The sequence below is a fragment of the Rattus norvegicus genome, chromosome 2 (assembly GCF_036323735.1).
Source record: "Rattus norvegicus strain BN/NHsdMcwi chromosome 2, GRCr8, whole genome shotgun sequence".
Taxonomy (NCBI): domain Eukaryota; kingdom Metazoa; phylum Chordata; class Mammalia; order Rodentia; family Muridae; genus Rattus; species Rattus norvegicus.
The window spans coordinates 203913061-203927860 of NC_086020.1; the positions used below are offsets into that span (position 1 = coordinate 203913061).

General features: G+C 39.5%; 1 pseudogene; it reads left to right on the forward strand.

The window, feature by feature from the left end:
* Positions 1-10972: 10972 nt before the first annotated feature.
* On the forward strand, positions 10973-14129 carry Tcerg1-ps1 (transcription elongation regulator 1, pseudogene 1; annotated as a pseudogene).
* The last annotated feature ends 671 nt before the right edge of the window (positions 14130-14800 follow it).

A 14800-nucleotide genomic window follows, 5' to 3' on the forward strand; every position in this document is an offset into this window, starting at 1 on the left:
GCCAGAATATGGCAAATACATAGGTGAATGACAGCAGCAAACCTCTGAACTGAGAACAGGACTCCCGTTGAAGCAATCAGACAAAGGACTGAAAGAGCTGAAGGGACTTGAGACCCCATATGAACAATGATGCCAACCAACCAGAACTTCTAGGGACTAAGCCACTACCCAAAGTCTATACATGGACTAACGCTGCATTCCAATTGCATAGATAGCAATGAATAGCCTAGTAAGGGCAGCAATGGAAGGGGAAGCCCTTGGCCCTGCCAAGGCTGGACCCCCAGTGAACGGGATTCTTTGGGGCAAGGCCAGCAATGAGGGGAGGTTTGGGAGGGGAACACCCATATACAAGGGTAGGGGGAGGAGTTAGGGGGATGTTGGCATGGAAACCGGGAAAGGGAATAACATTTGAAATGTAAATAAGAAGTACCCAATTTAATAAAGATGGAAAGAAAAAGAAAGAAAGAAAAGTTTTTCCAGTCCTATTATTCTTAGGTAATATCTAACCTTGTTGCTGAGGTGTGTTTCTTGTATGCAGCAAAATTATGGATCCTGTTAATGCATCCACTCTCTTAGTTTATGCCTTTTTATTGAGAAATTGAGTCCACCAATGTTGAGAGATATTAATGACCAATGATTGTTAATTCCGTCTCATTAAATGTTGGTAGTGGTAGCGCGAGTGGGTGTGTTTCTCTTTTGGTTTTGTTGGTGTGATTTATTTATTTGTTGTGTTAGCTTGGTGTTGTTACCTTCCTTGTATTGAAGTTTTATTCCATTATCCCTTGGAGGGATGGAATGATGGAAAGATCTTGTTTAAATTTGATTTTTCATGGAATATCTTGTTTTCTCTGTCTATGTTGATTGAAAATTTTGCTGTATATAGTAGCATGGGCTAGCATCTGTGATCTCATAGAAACTGTCAAACATCTGTTCAGTCCCTTCTGGCTTTTAAAGTCTCTGTTGAGAAGTCTGGTGAATTTCTAATAGGTATCCCTCTATATGTTACTTGGTCACTATCTCTTTTGTCTTTTAATATTTTTCTTTGTTTTATACATTTAGTGTCTTGATTATTATACGGTGGGAGGATGTTACTTCTTGGTCCAATCTATTTAGTAATCTGTAAGCTTCTTGTATATTTATAGGCATCTCTTTAGGTTAGAGAAATTTCCTATGACTTTGTTGAAGGTATTTTCTGGGTCTTTGAGTGGGCATATTTTTTTCTTCTATTCCTAATACTCTTAGGTTCAGTCTTTTTCTTGTGTTCCAAATTTCTTGGATATCTTGTTTTAGAAATGTTTTAGATTTATCATTTTCTTTGACCAATGTATCAAATTCTTCTATCCTATTTTCTATACCTGAGATTCTCTACTGTTTGTTATATTTTCTTGGTGATGCAGTGTAAGTAGTTCCTATTCTTTTTTCTTGGTTTTCCATCTCTATAATTGCTAAAGTTTGTGTTTTCTTTATTGCTTCTATATTCATTTTTCAGGTCTTGAACAAATTTACTCATTTCCTTTGCCAGTTCGATTGCATTTTCATATATATATTTATTAATTATTTAGGGTATCTACTTATTTGATTATATTTTCTTGTATTTCTTTAAGGAATTTGTTTGTTTCATCTTTAAAGGCATCTATAATCTTCATGAAATTAGATTTAAGGTCACTTTCTTATACTTCAGTTATATTAGCATATCCAGGTGTTGGTGTAGTAGGAAAGCTGAGTTCTTGTTGAGCCCTATTCACTTGGCTTTTATTGGTTGTGTTCTAGCACTGGTATTTAGTCATCTGGTTGTCCCTGGTGTGAGCAGATCTGATAGTTTCTGAGGGCAGCAGACCTCTACGGTTGCTGATGGAACTGTTTGACATGGTAGCAGCAAACTTCAAGAGACGCAAGAAGAGCTGGTGATCACTGACAGCTAGAGGCCTCTGGTTGGCCATGGGTGGCAGCAGTCTTCCAATGGTACAGGCAGAGCTATAGGCCAGAAAGGGAATGCTGAAGAGACAATGAGGAACTCCCTGCTGTTGTGTTTGCCCAGAGGGGACAGCAGGAAGATGGGGTAAAAATCTTACCTGGTGATCCTTGATGACTGAAGGACTTTGGCTTTTCAGGTAGAGGTGAGGACTTATGGTGGAGTGCAAAGGTAACAGAGCAGTCCTTAGAGTTGCTGGGCTTGCCAGTGGACTCAGTGGCCTAGGGGCTTTGGACTTGAGGCTTTGTGATCTACATAGTAGTCCCAAGTAGCAGCAGGCCTCCAAGGATGCTGGAGGAACTGTGGACAGGAAACCTAGTGCAGAGAGACCAGGGCAGAACTCACTGCTGCTGAATTTGGAGAGGGGCTGGCTGGGAGCCAATTGTGGTCCTCACCTGTTGGTCACTGAGAGGTGCGCACTTATGAATTACAGGAAAAGGTGTGGACCAGAGAATCTCACAGGATGAAATTCACCACTGCAGAGTTCATCCAAAGGGACTAGCAGGCAGGGAATTGGATTAAGGGGTGTCTCTCCTGGTGGTCCCTAATGGCTGCAGCTCTCTAGGATTGCATCTAGAGCTGTGGACTGGAAGATTGAGCACAAGGAAAATAGGGTTGTCCTATGGTTCTTAGGCTTGCTGGGGGACTCAGCAGTCAGGAACTTGGGGCTTGGGGATCTCATCTGGTTATTTCTCATAGTAGCAAGTTTGGGAGGAGTACGGGGATGAAGACTCACATCATAATCGGGATATATCATGAGAGAAAAGAATATTTTTCAATAAAAGGGAAAGGTGATTGAAAATGCATTAAGTTGGGGTTGGAGAGATGGCTCAGCGGTTAAGAGCACCCGACTACTCTTCCAGAGGTTCTGAGTTCAATTCCCAGCAACCACATGGTGTCTCACAACCATCTGTAAAGAGATCCGATGCCCTCTTCTGGTGTATCTAAAGACAGCTACAGTGTACTTATATATAATAAATGAATAAATCTTTTAAAAAAAGAAAATGAATTGTTTGAAAGTGAAGCATGCATAGATAGATAGATAGATAGATAGATAGATAGATAGATAGATGCAAAAAATCTTTGACTTAAATTGTAAAAAACAGTGATTGGCACTTTCCCCCTCCAAATCCTTTGAGAACTATGCACTACTTACTTTCTCTGGCAATATCAACCCAGTACTACTCAAACCTATGGGCAAGAGCAGTCTGTCTATAAACTCTGTTGAGTTTCTTTGTGTAATACTGAACAAAACAGACAAACTGACAGAAAACAGAGGGGAATAAAACTTTATTTTGCCATGAAGTTGTCAACATCTCTGCTTGCAGTTAATTATACATTGAACATTCATAAAGCAAATGAATAAATATTTAGAGTTCAAACTGATCATACATACTGTGAGACAGATTGCCAATAATGATGCTAACAGGTGAAGTAAACTCAGAAAGTCTCACAGAAAATAATCAGTGGGTCCTCTGAGGACAAGTATTACTTGAGAGGTATTAGGTCTTATTTCAAATGCTATCTCGTAAGACAAAAACATTAAAATTAAATCCCAACAGAGTTATAAATATCTTTTTAACATGTATAAAATATTCTAATCCCAAGTAGGAAAAGATTACTCAATTTTATTTGGTTTTGCTCCTTTTACTATTGTTTTATTATTTAAATATTTGTATTAATGAATTTGAAATATCAGGCCTAAAATCCTGAGCATAACCAGTATCTATGACAATAGGATTGTAGTGATAATTTTACTCCCTTGCCCAAATATCTTTTAGACCAAAATAATTCTCTTTCTTATTTACTATTAGTGAAATGGTACAAGAGATAATGACAGTATGGATAAGAAAGCAACCTTCCCCATCTAATTGGCTAGTGTTGAGTGAGTGGCAGCCACTAAGGATATTAAGGATATAATCATGAACAATACAGATTCCCAATCTAGATGTTTCTTTCATTTAAAAAAGAAGAGAATATAATAGTAAATATAACTATAATTATAAAATATTAATAAAATAATTCAGTTCAAATAATGATTAGTGAAATGAAATAAAAATATTGACATAATAAGATTGGGGTCTTTCATACTTGTTGTTCAGGGAACAGTTCTCTGATGAAGTAACCTTGGCTTTGAGTTAAAGGAAGAAATGTGGCAGTCCTTTCAAGACCAGTGAAAAGTAATTAAAGTAAACTACTGAGGCAAGCTTAGAATAAATGTCAAGAAGTATAGAAAAGGCTTGAGAAACACTGTATGTGTAAGATGCTAAGAATATCAAGTAAGAAAGGTGTAGTGTATATGCTCCAAGTCAGGAAAGAGAAAATACACATTTTCCTGAGAATGCTAAATATCTATCCCTCTCTTATAGTTCAGATATTACTATTTTGAACTGTATTAAATTTATTAGAATGCAGGAAGAATTGAGAAAAAATACCAAACTTGGGCATCAGTTAACCAACTTAGTACTATTATGGTACTCCTGAATGTTTGAATGTATGAGTCTTTGATTCTTCTGATTTCTCTTGGTGTTCTTTTATTTCTGTTTTTTTTTTTTCTTTTATTCAACAGCACCACCACCAGCAGCAGCAGCAGCAGCAGAAGCACCACCACCACCACCACCACCACCACCACCACCACCACCATCATCATCATCATCATCATCATCATCATCATCATCATCATCATCATTTAATCTTCCTTTATACACAAGCTGCTATCCTCCAGGTCTGCTACCTGACAGAACCCCATCCCACACTCCCTCTTCTGTCTCCAAAAAGATGTCCCCATCCCCTTTACTCCCACCACACCACACCTCCCCATTCCCTGGGGTCTCAGGCCTCTCCAAGACTAAGTGTCTTCTCTCACTGAGAACAGACCAGGCAGTCCTCTGCTGTATGTATCAGGGACCTCTTATCAGCTGGTGTATGCTGGCTGATTGGTGACTCAGTGTGAGAGATCTAGGGTTCCAGACTATTTGAGACTGCTGACTTTCCTTTTGGGTCATCCTCCTCCTCAGCTTCTTCCAGCCTTTCCCTATTTCAACCACAGGAATCTCTGGCTTCCACTCATTGTTTGGGTATAAATACCTGTACCTGACTCTTTCAGCTATTTCTTGGGCCTCTCAGAGGACAGCCATGCCAGGCTCCAGTCTATAAACACACCATAGCATCATTAACAGTGTCAGGACATGGAAGCCCCTACCCTGAGCTTCTGTTGGTTTGCATATCCAATTTTGATGTGATGTTTTTGTTTTATCTTATTATATTTTATTCTAATTAAAAAAACTATTGAGACAAAAAATCTTCTAAATATCTTTAATTCTCAGAAGAACTGATATATATGGTTGACAAGAATTAGACATCCTATAGAACTGAAGCAAAAGAGAAAAACCCCAGGAATTTTTTGTGGGAATCACAAATTCTACAAAAAAAAAAAAAAAAAGAAGAAGCAGAGAGTAAACTATGAGGAAGATTAAGCAGATAAAGCCTTACAAGCATTCAAATTAGCCTAATAATTGAATTTTATTTTTCCCTATGCTTTTGTATGTTAAATAAGCTTCTATTCATGAAAAAAAAGATGTCAATGGGTGGAGAGGTAGATAGATAAGGAGTTGGAGGAGAGGAGAAAGGAGAAACCCCAGGCAGAATATAAAGTAAATTAATTAATTAATTAAGTAATTAAAAAAATAAACTCTTTACCACCCCTAGCCATCAAGAAAATGTAAATTAAAAATAATTTGGACATTTTGTTTTACCCCAATCAAAAATAAAAAAAAATCATGCAGAAATCTAATGACAACAATCGGCAAAGTTGAGAAAGAAAAGACACTTTATTCACTTTTGGAGATGTTGAGGGAGTAACATTGCCACTATTGATATTAGCAAGGAGATTTTCCAAAAACAAATATACTGCTCAGATATACTGCTCATGACATTGTCAAAGAACCTTTTAATTCTGCACAGATACTAATATGGCTGGATTCAACATATTTTGGATAGGATAGGATAGGATAGAATCAAACTAAAGGCCCATCAACTGAAGAATGAATGATGAAGCTGTAGTAAATACCCACCATTGAATTCTGTTCAGCTAGAAAGAAAAATGAATTTAGGAAATTTGCAGTAAGTAAACAGAAGTAAGCAGACTTGATATGAACTAGAAAATTTTATAGTGAGCCAAGCCATGCCTAGAAAGACAAATGTTATATATGGTCTTTCATAGAAGAAACAAAGTTTCAAGTATTTAAAGATGTTTCTTTAACATCTAATCCATGTGGCAGCCTGAGAGGTAAAGGATGGCCATCACATAGCACCACATATGAGGACATAAAAGGGTGGAGGAAATAAAAAGGTATGATATGAATTTAGAACAAGGGAGGGATATGATATGAATGGAAAACTTGAAAAAGTGATGGGGGTTGAGAAGTGAAGGAGATAAAGTGTTGTGAGGTAGATTTACCATAATTCAAATTAGAGGTAGGCATGGTGGCAGGCTTTTAATCCCAGTTATCTCAGCAACAGGAGGTAGAGGAAGATGTGTCTCTATGAGTTCAAAACCAATGTCTCTACACAGTGGGTTTTAGAACAGCCAGGGCTACCCAGAGTGGTGACAACATTGCCTCAACCCTAATATTAATAAATTAATTAATCCATATGAAAATCATTTAGAAGCCTACATTTTGCAAGCTAATTTTAAAATATAATTGCAAACAATGTTTTGTGACATGAATATACTTCATATCTTAATAATAATGTACCCCAAAGCCACAGGATTTTAAAAGGAAACACAGGGATGAATAGTGGAGACTGAAGGAAAGGCCACCCAGAGACTGTCCCACCTAGGGATCCATCCCATCTGCAGACACCAAACTGGACACTATTGCTGATGCCAAGAAGCACTTGGTGAAAGAAGCCTGGAATAGCTGTCCCATAAGAGGCTCTGCCAGAATCTAACCAATACACGTGTGGATGAATGCAGCCAACCATCAGACTGAGCATGGGAACCCCATGGAGGAGTTTGGGGAAGGACTGAAGGAGCTGAAGGGGTTTGCAACCCCACAGGAAGAACAACAATATCAACCAACCCCCCCCCAGAGCTCCCAGGGACTAAACCACCATCTAAAGAGTACACATGGGGATGCCCCACGGCTCTAGCTGCTTAAGTAGCAGAAGATTGCCTAATCTGGTATCATTGGGAGGGGAGGCCCTTGGTACTGTGAAGGCTCAATACCCCAGCATGGGGAAATGCTAGAACAGTGAGGCAGGAATGGGTGGGTAGGGGTAGGGGGTTTGTGGAAGGGAACCAGAAAGAGGGATAACATTTGAAATATAAATAAAGAAAATAACCAATAAAATTCTCAATACCATACTATGCAACACATCTTGATGAGTCACTGAGCAGTTATGGCCCAGAGGCCTCCAAAATAATATAGGTTATAAGAGTTCCTCTTGGTTGCCCACTAGAACTAAACATTAAGTCCTTATTAATTAAAATAGTTTAAAGTCAGGACATGAAATCAAATTGTAACTGAGCTGGATGCTTCCTTCCAGGTTGTTACTTCTCTTAATGATGGGGGTGGGGTAGGTTTCTAGGCAGATGTTGGTAAAAACATCAGCAAAATACTTATTTGGCTGTAAATATTGTGAACAATACCAACATAACAGGAAAAATGTGCCCATTGAATTGCAAAGCCAATTCACAGGAGGAATTCTTGCCTGGCACTCTAATCCTGACCAAAAGCTCATAGTTCAGTGTGTCAATGGACTTAGGTAGAGTAGGCGCCAACTTTAACAGGGACTTAGGCGGAGTTGGTGCCATCTGGAACATCGTGTTTCCACCAGGCCGCTTTGCTCGCAGAAATAATGACTCTGAAACATATGTTGATAAACACCTAGGAGTTTTGGCATTTTCCCCAACTAATTCAAAACTTAATTACCTGTTTATTCTATTTTAAGTCATGCCACATGGCAGGTTACCTGGTCCTCAGGTTTATGCAGCCATCTTCCTTCAGCATCTCACGCAAATCTCTATCCCTACCTGTCTTTATACCAGTCTCTCTCTCTCTCTCTCCCTCTCTCCCTCTCTCTCTCTCTCTCTCTCTCTCTCTCTCTCTCTCTCTCTCTTTCTCTCTCTCTCCCTCCCTCCTTTTCTCCCATCCCCCTGCCATATGTCCCACCTTCTAATCATGGCCCATAGGTTTTTTATCAATAGGTGGATTGTCAACAGACTACACACAACATTCCCTGTTCACTAAGAGAGAAATTACTGTGGTTCTTTTGCTAAATAGATATTATGCTATCCAAATATTTTCTATAATATTATGCTTATACCCAATGACTTGCATTGCTCTCACCCTTGGCCAGTATGGTTTTATATTCTGTGGATGACAGCTAAAGCAGAGACTCATAACTGGCCAAAGGGCTAAAATTAAGTGATTGTTGAGTCATCATTCCAAAAGGAGACATCTATAAACCCTATTCGAATATCAGGAAATATCATGGAAAAGGAGGAAGAAAGAATATAGGAAGAAATCAGAGGATAGAAAGGAGTGCTATTAGATTCTATCTTTGGTACATGAAATGGCTGTTCCATCCATGAACTCACATAACATTGATTAACTTCACAAGTTCTGTTGCACTAAATATTAAAAATTGGTAACCTTTTATCCTGTGCTAATTCTGGCACCCATAGGGTCACATGGCACTGCAGGGCACTTTTATCTCAGCGGCTCCACACTGCCAAATACTCTCTGACCCAGGCAGTACACAAGCAGTTCTAACATAGCACCTTGACACACTGATTGCTAGAGTTAGTTCAGACACCAGACGGCCATATGAAACTAACCATAATTTATCACTGGTTAGTATCTCTCCTAGTGGCTCTCTACTAGCCATAAACTCTCTGGTTCCAGCTACCCAGTAAACTCAGGGCTCTAGAAGTCCAACCTGGGGCTGGCCTATCACAGCTCCCCGTCCTGCGGGCTCTGCCCACACTCCTCACAACTGCCCCCCGGTAGTTAAGGTATAAAATCCCAACGAAATCATGACTCCATAAACTGTAATTTATCAATCAGATTTATATGTTAAATTCTCAATCCACAATAAATCCACACAATAAACTCACAACCAAATGATAAAGAAATAAACCACCCACCTAGATAAGATGAACTGACCTATAGAAATCCATCACTTAAAAAAATAGTCATAACATCCTGTATCTGTGTAGGAATGAATGTCGAGGATCATTTACATCTTCCTCCATGTTGCCTCCCTTTTCTCCTTCTCCCTCTCCTTCTAAAGCCTCTGTTTCTACCTCCCTTCCTTTTCTTCCAATTACAGGCCTCATTTTATCTTGTGTCTGCTTTAACCTGCATAACAACATCAACCTACAAAGTTCTGTTTAAATTTGGCACATCAGGAGTCTACCAGGAATTGGAGAAGATGTCATAATGTCCCATTTCTTCAAGAACTATAAGCAACTAGGTAGCTAAAGTGGGAGAAATTATATTTCTCAGTGTCTTATCTACTGTTAGGAAGACGTTGTTTAGGTAGTAACTTTCCACCCATGGTCATGCAGGCAACCCTAATTGAGAGTAGTAGGACACAAGGAAAAAACACATGAGGAAGGTAGGAGATTTATTGGGAAGAAGACTAGATCTAGTGAAAAATAGGAGAAAATAATAAACAACCAAAGTAATAAGAACTTGGGGTATTGCAAAATGAATGGTATGTGTGATAAAACAGTTTGTCAGAATGTTTCCATAAATCTGAGCATTTCCTTTGACAATAATTTAAAGATGATTTTCTAAAACGTATTAATATCTTAGCTACAATTTTCTTGATTAAGTATGATTTTAATGATAAAGATTTTAAAGGTAATTTTTAATCCCTTTTCAGGTTTACTACTGATAGATTTGACTAAATGAAGTATAAAAAATGCACTGCATAAAACAAAAAAAAAACAAGTGATTAATGCTCTCAATATGTAAACCTGGAGCATATTTTGAACTTAATTGGTTGGTATCTTTCCCACCATGGTCTTAAAGAGCTGTGGACTACAATATTTTCATTGAGTAAAGATACCCACAAATCAAACTGTTAAGATTATCACATTTTGACTTTACATAAATAAATCCTGCCTAACATTATCAATGATCCTATAGTTCTTAATTTGAGCAAATTCATTCTCATTGCTTCAGAGCCACTGACAACATTGACAGCACAATAGAAAGGCTTCTTGATGTCTGAATACAAATATAAAGTTGCCATCACCACCATTTTTTATATCCTCATGAAAATAATATATAAAGCGAAATATTCCCCAAGCTAATTAAAAGATATTAGAAAACAATTTTATATAAGCACATTAAATTCTGCATTTACATTGTGAACAAATATTACCTGTACCACTCCAAATCCATTAGGAGCTAATTATGTTTCACATTCCTGTTTTATATTCCCTTTCAAAAGTATAAAATATACAAGGCAATAAATTAATTTCTATTTTCTTCCCCTAGACAATTGTGTGTTGCTACCATGAATGCCTAGAAATATAAAGTGCTTAAAATACATAAGTTGTACTAATAATGAGAACCAAAATATCAGCAAGACTAAGGCTTATCTAAAAAGTGGAAAGGTGCAATGAGATTATGTCAGAGGAACGAATAGATCTTCCAGAAAAATGAGCAAAGAGCTGCCAAAGCTAAAAGGGGAGAAACATGATAAAAATGTAATTGAAGTTCATTCCTGCCGGTGGAAAGAAACCAGGTTATAGATATTTAAAAATGGAAATATCAGGTCATTGGGAAGACATTTAAAACTGTGCATGAATGAGGTAAGTGACTTGTCACATGAACAGAGCAGGTTACTGTTAGAAAAACAGTAGGCGTGTGGGCTGGAGTCGAAGAGCAAGTAAAATAGAAATGGCTAAACATGAAGGTATTTGAAGGTGATATCAATTATTACGATGATGAAATGAGTGGATGAGCAAGGCTGTCTATAATGACGGAGCATGGTGGGGATAGTCAGGAAGGCCAGCGATTCAATCCAAGGAAGCTGAGGATGGCTCAACAGCAGGCCTGGAGGTTCTGAGGTCCAGCTTTCCCACGAAATTCAACGATGCAAGGCTGCCACCTCTCATGAGACCACTTCCTCCTTTTGGTATGATTAAAGGCCATCCTCCACCACCCAGGTCCCCCTTTAGATGGCCTCCTTTTGATCCTAATATGCCACCAATGTCTCCCCAAAAAGGAATATCTCCTCACATGAGCCCACCACACCTTCAGAGACCATCTCTCATGACTCCACCCATGGGCGATATGCCTCCTCCTCCAGGCTTGATGTTCCCACCAGGAATGCCTCCAGGGACTGCTCCTGGTGCTCCAGCACTGCCTACCACTAAGGAGATATGGGTAGAAAATAAGACTCCATATGAACAACAATGCCAACCAACCAGAGCTTCCAGGTACTAAGCCACTACCCAAAGACTATACATGGACTCCAACTGCATAGGTAGCAATGAATAATAGCCTAGTAAGGGCACCAGTGGAAGGGGAATCCTTTGATCCTGCCAAGGCTGGACTTCCCCAATGAACAGGATTCTTGGGGGGAAGGCGGTAATGGGGGGAGGATGGGGAGGGGAACACCCATATAGAAGGGGAAGGGGAGGGGCTAGGGGGATATTGGCCTGGAAACTGGGAAAGGATATAAAATTTGAAATGTAAGTAAGAAATACCCAATTTAATAAAGATGGGGGAAATAAGATTCCAGATTGAAAGGTTTATTATTATAATGCTCGGAGTTATGGATCTGCATGAAACTAACCAGATGAAGTTATGGTTATTCAGCAATCAGAACTAACACCTATGCTTGCAGCCCAAGCACAGGTTCAGGCCCAGGCTCAGGCACAAGACCAGGCCCGGGTTCAGACCCAGACTCAGGCTTAAGCACAAGCACATGCACAAGCCTAAGCACAGGCCCAGGCTCAGGCCCAGGCTCAGGCCCAGGCACAGGTCCAAGCACAAGGAGTAGGCGCTCCCACCCCTACCACCAGTAGCCCAGCACCTTCACTGTCCACGTCAACACCGACATCTACCCCATCCTCGACCACAGCTACCACACCAACTGCTATTTCAGTTGCACAGACAGTCTCAACACACACAACACAAAACCAAACCCCAAGTTCTGCTGTTTCAGTTGCCATGCCTACGGTTAGTATTTCAGCTCCTGCTCCTACAGCCTCACCTGTGCAAACTGTACCCCAACAGCACCCACAGACGCTACCTCCTGCTGTTCCTCACTTAGTCCCTCACCTGAGCAGCAACAATACCTGCTTTCCCACCAGTAATGGTGCCTTCGTTCTGTGTGCCTCTTCCTGGCATGCCAATCCCACCTCCAGGTGTAGCAATGATGCAAATATTCAGCTGCCAGTATGTAAAGACAGTCGCTACCATGAAGACCAGTGTAGTACCAGGAATGGCCCTTCCTATAGTACCCATGATACATCCCCAGGTTGCTATTGCAGCTTCACCTGCTACCTTAGCTGGAGCAACTGCAATTTCCAAGTGGACTGAATATAAAACAGCAGATGGGAAGACATACTATTATAATAATGGAACACTTGAATCAACATGGGAAAAGCCCCAAGAACAGAAGGAAAAAGAAAAATTAGATGAGAAGAATAAAGAACCAATTAAGGTGGCATCTGAAGAGCCATCGCCAATGGAGACAGAGGAGGAAGATCCTAAGGAAGAACCTATAAAGGAGATAAAGGAGGAGTCCAAAAAAGAAGAGAAGACTGAAGAAGAAAAGGCTGCCCAGAAAGCAAAGCCAGTAGCTACCTGCATGCAAAAGGGCCATTGTCCCTCTGGAGGCTCAAATGAAGCAATTCAAGGACATCCTGCTAGAAAGAAAGGTGTCAGCTTTTTCAACATGGGAGGAGTTGCACAAGATAGTATCTGACCCTTGGTACTTGCTTCTCAATCCTAAAGAGAGAAAACAGGTGTGTTTGATCAATATGTCAAGACCGGAGTAGAGGAAGAACGCAGGGAAAAGAAGAACAAAATAATGCAAGCCAAGGAAGATTTCAAAAAAAAATGATGGAAAAAGCAAAATTTAATCAAAGAGCTACTTTTAGTGAATTTGTGGCCAAACATGCTAAAGATTCAAGATTTGAAGCAATTGAAAAAAAAAATGAAAGATAGAGAAGCATCATTTAATGAATTTATGGCAGTGCAAGGAAGAAAGAAAAAGAAGATTCAGAGACAAGAGGTGAGAAGATTAAATCAGATTTCTTTGAACTGTTATCTAATCATCACTTGGACAGTCAAACTCGATGGAGCAAAGTAAAAGACAAAGTAGAAAGTGACCCATGACCCACGATACAAAGCAGTAGATAGTTTGTCAATGAGAGAAGACCTTTTCAAAGAGGACATAGAGAAAATAGCTAAGAATTTAGACCCAGAAAAAGAAAACGAGCTGGAAAGGCAAGCCCGCATTGAGGCAAGCCTTCGAGAATGTGAAAGAGAAGTTCAAAACGCATGTTCTGAGCAAACTAAAGAAATTGATTGAGACAGAGAACAGCATAAATGAAAAGAACCTATGCAGAAGTTCAAGGCTCTTCTGTCTGACATGGTATGTTCTTCACACGTGTCCTGGTCTGATACTAGGAGGACCCTCTGGAAAGACCACCGCTGGGAATCTGGGTCCTTATTGGAAAGAGAGGAAAAGAGAAACTTTTAATGAACATATTGAAGCACTTACCAAAAAGAAGAGGGAGCACTTTAGGCAGATTCTGAATGAAACTTCTGAGATTACCTTAACAGTCTTGTGGAAAGAAGAGAAAAAAAATAATTAACAAAGATTCTCAGTTCACTAAGTTCTCCTCTAGTGACAGGAAAAAACAAAAGGAACTGACTTCAGCACACTTTTGAAAGAGACCAAATTTGTCATGTACAGATCCAAAAAGCCAATCCAAGAACCTGATCAACACTTGAAAGTTGTAGAAAAAAATTCGCAGAATGACAAAGGGTATCTAGTACTGGACTATGTACCAGAGGACAGGAGGAAACTCATTGTGGCATATGTTGATGACCTGGATCGCCGAGGTCCACCTCCACCTCCCACAGCATCAGAGCCCACTAGATGATCAACAAAATAATTCTAAATACCCTCCCACGGGGTTACTGTTAATTGAAAATGCTTGCATGAGCCAAATATTCAGGTTTTTATATATGTGTGCATTAGTCAACCTGTTGCAAAACCACCTGACCAACAGAAGGAGAAGCAATTGCGGGCAGTCTTTGAGCAGAACACTGTGAAAATATTTAATGCTTTTCTTTGTGTGGCATTACTGACATACATACTCAAACATAGGCTGTCTCTAGTAAATTTAAAGTCTTGGAGCTAAAAAGGCATCCTTTTATAAGATGTGGAAGCCAGGTTGGGGATTTAGCTCAGTTAGCAAGTGCATGGCCCTGGGTTCAGTCCTCAGCTCAAAAAAAAAAAAAAAAAAAAAAAAAAAAAAAAAAAAAAAAGATGTGGAAGCCAGTGACTTGGCTATGTTCTTACCAGCAGTGTCAATCGTCAAGACAGGAGATTTTGTGGTAGGAGCTTGGAAATAACAGACTCCACTGGAGTTTGGTTTTGATTTTGTTTTTGAAGCAGGTAAAAGAGGAAACACTGAATTGAACTCTTCCAGAGACTATGAATATTATAACTGACATACTTTTACCTTTGTCTCTGAAGCACAGTTTAGCTGTATTTGTTCACATACGTGCTTTGATTCTCCCCTTGGCCAGGATGGGATCCTGATTTAAACTTTGGTTTAAA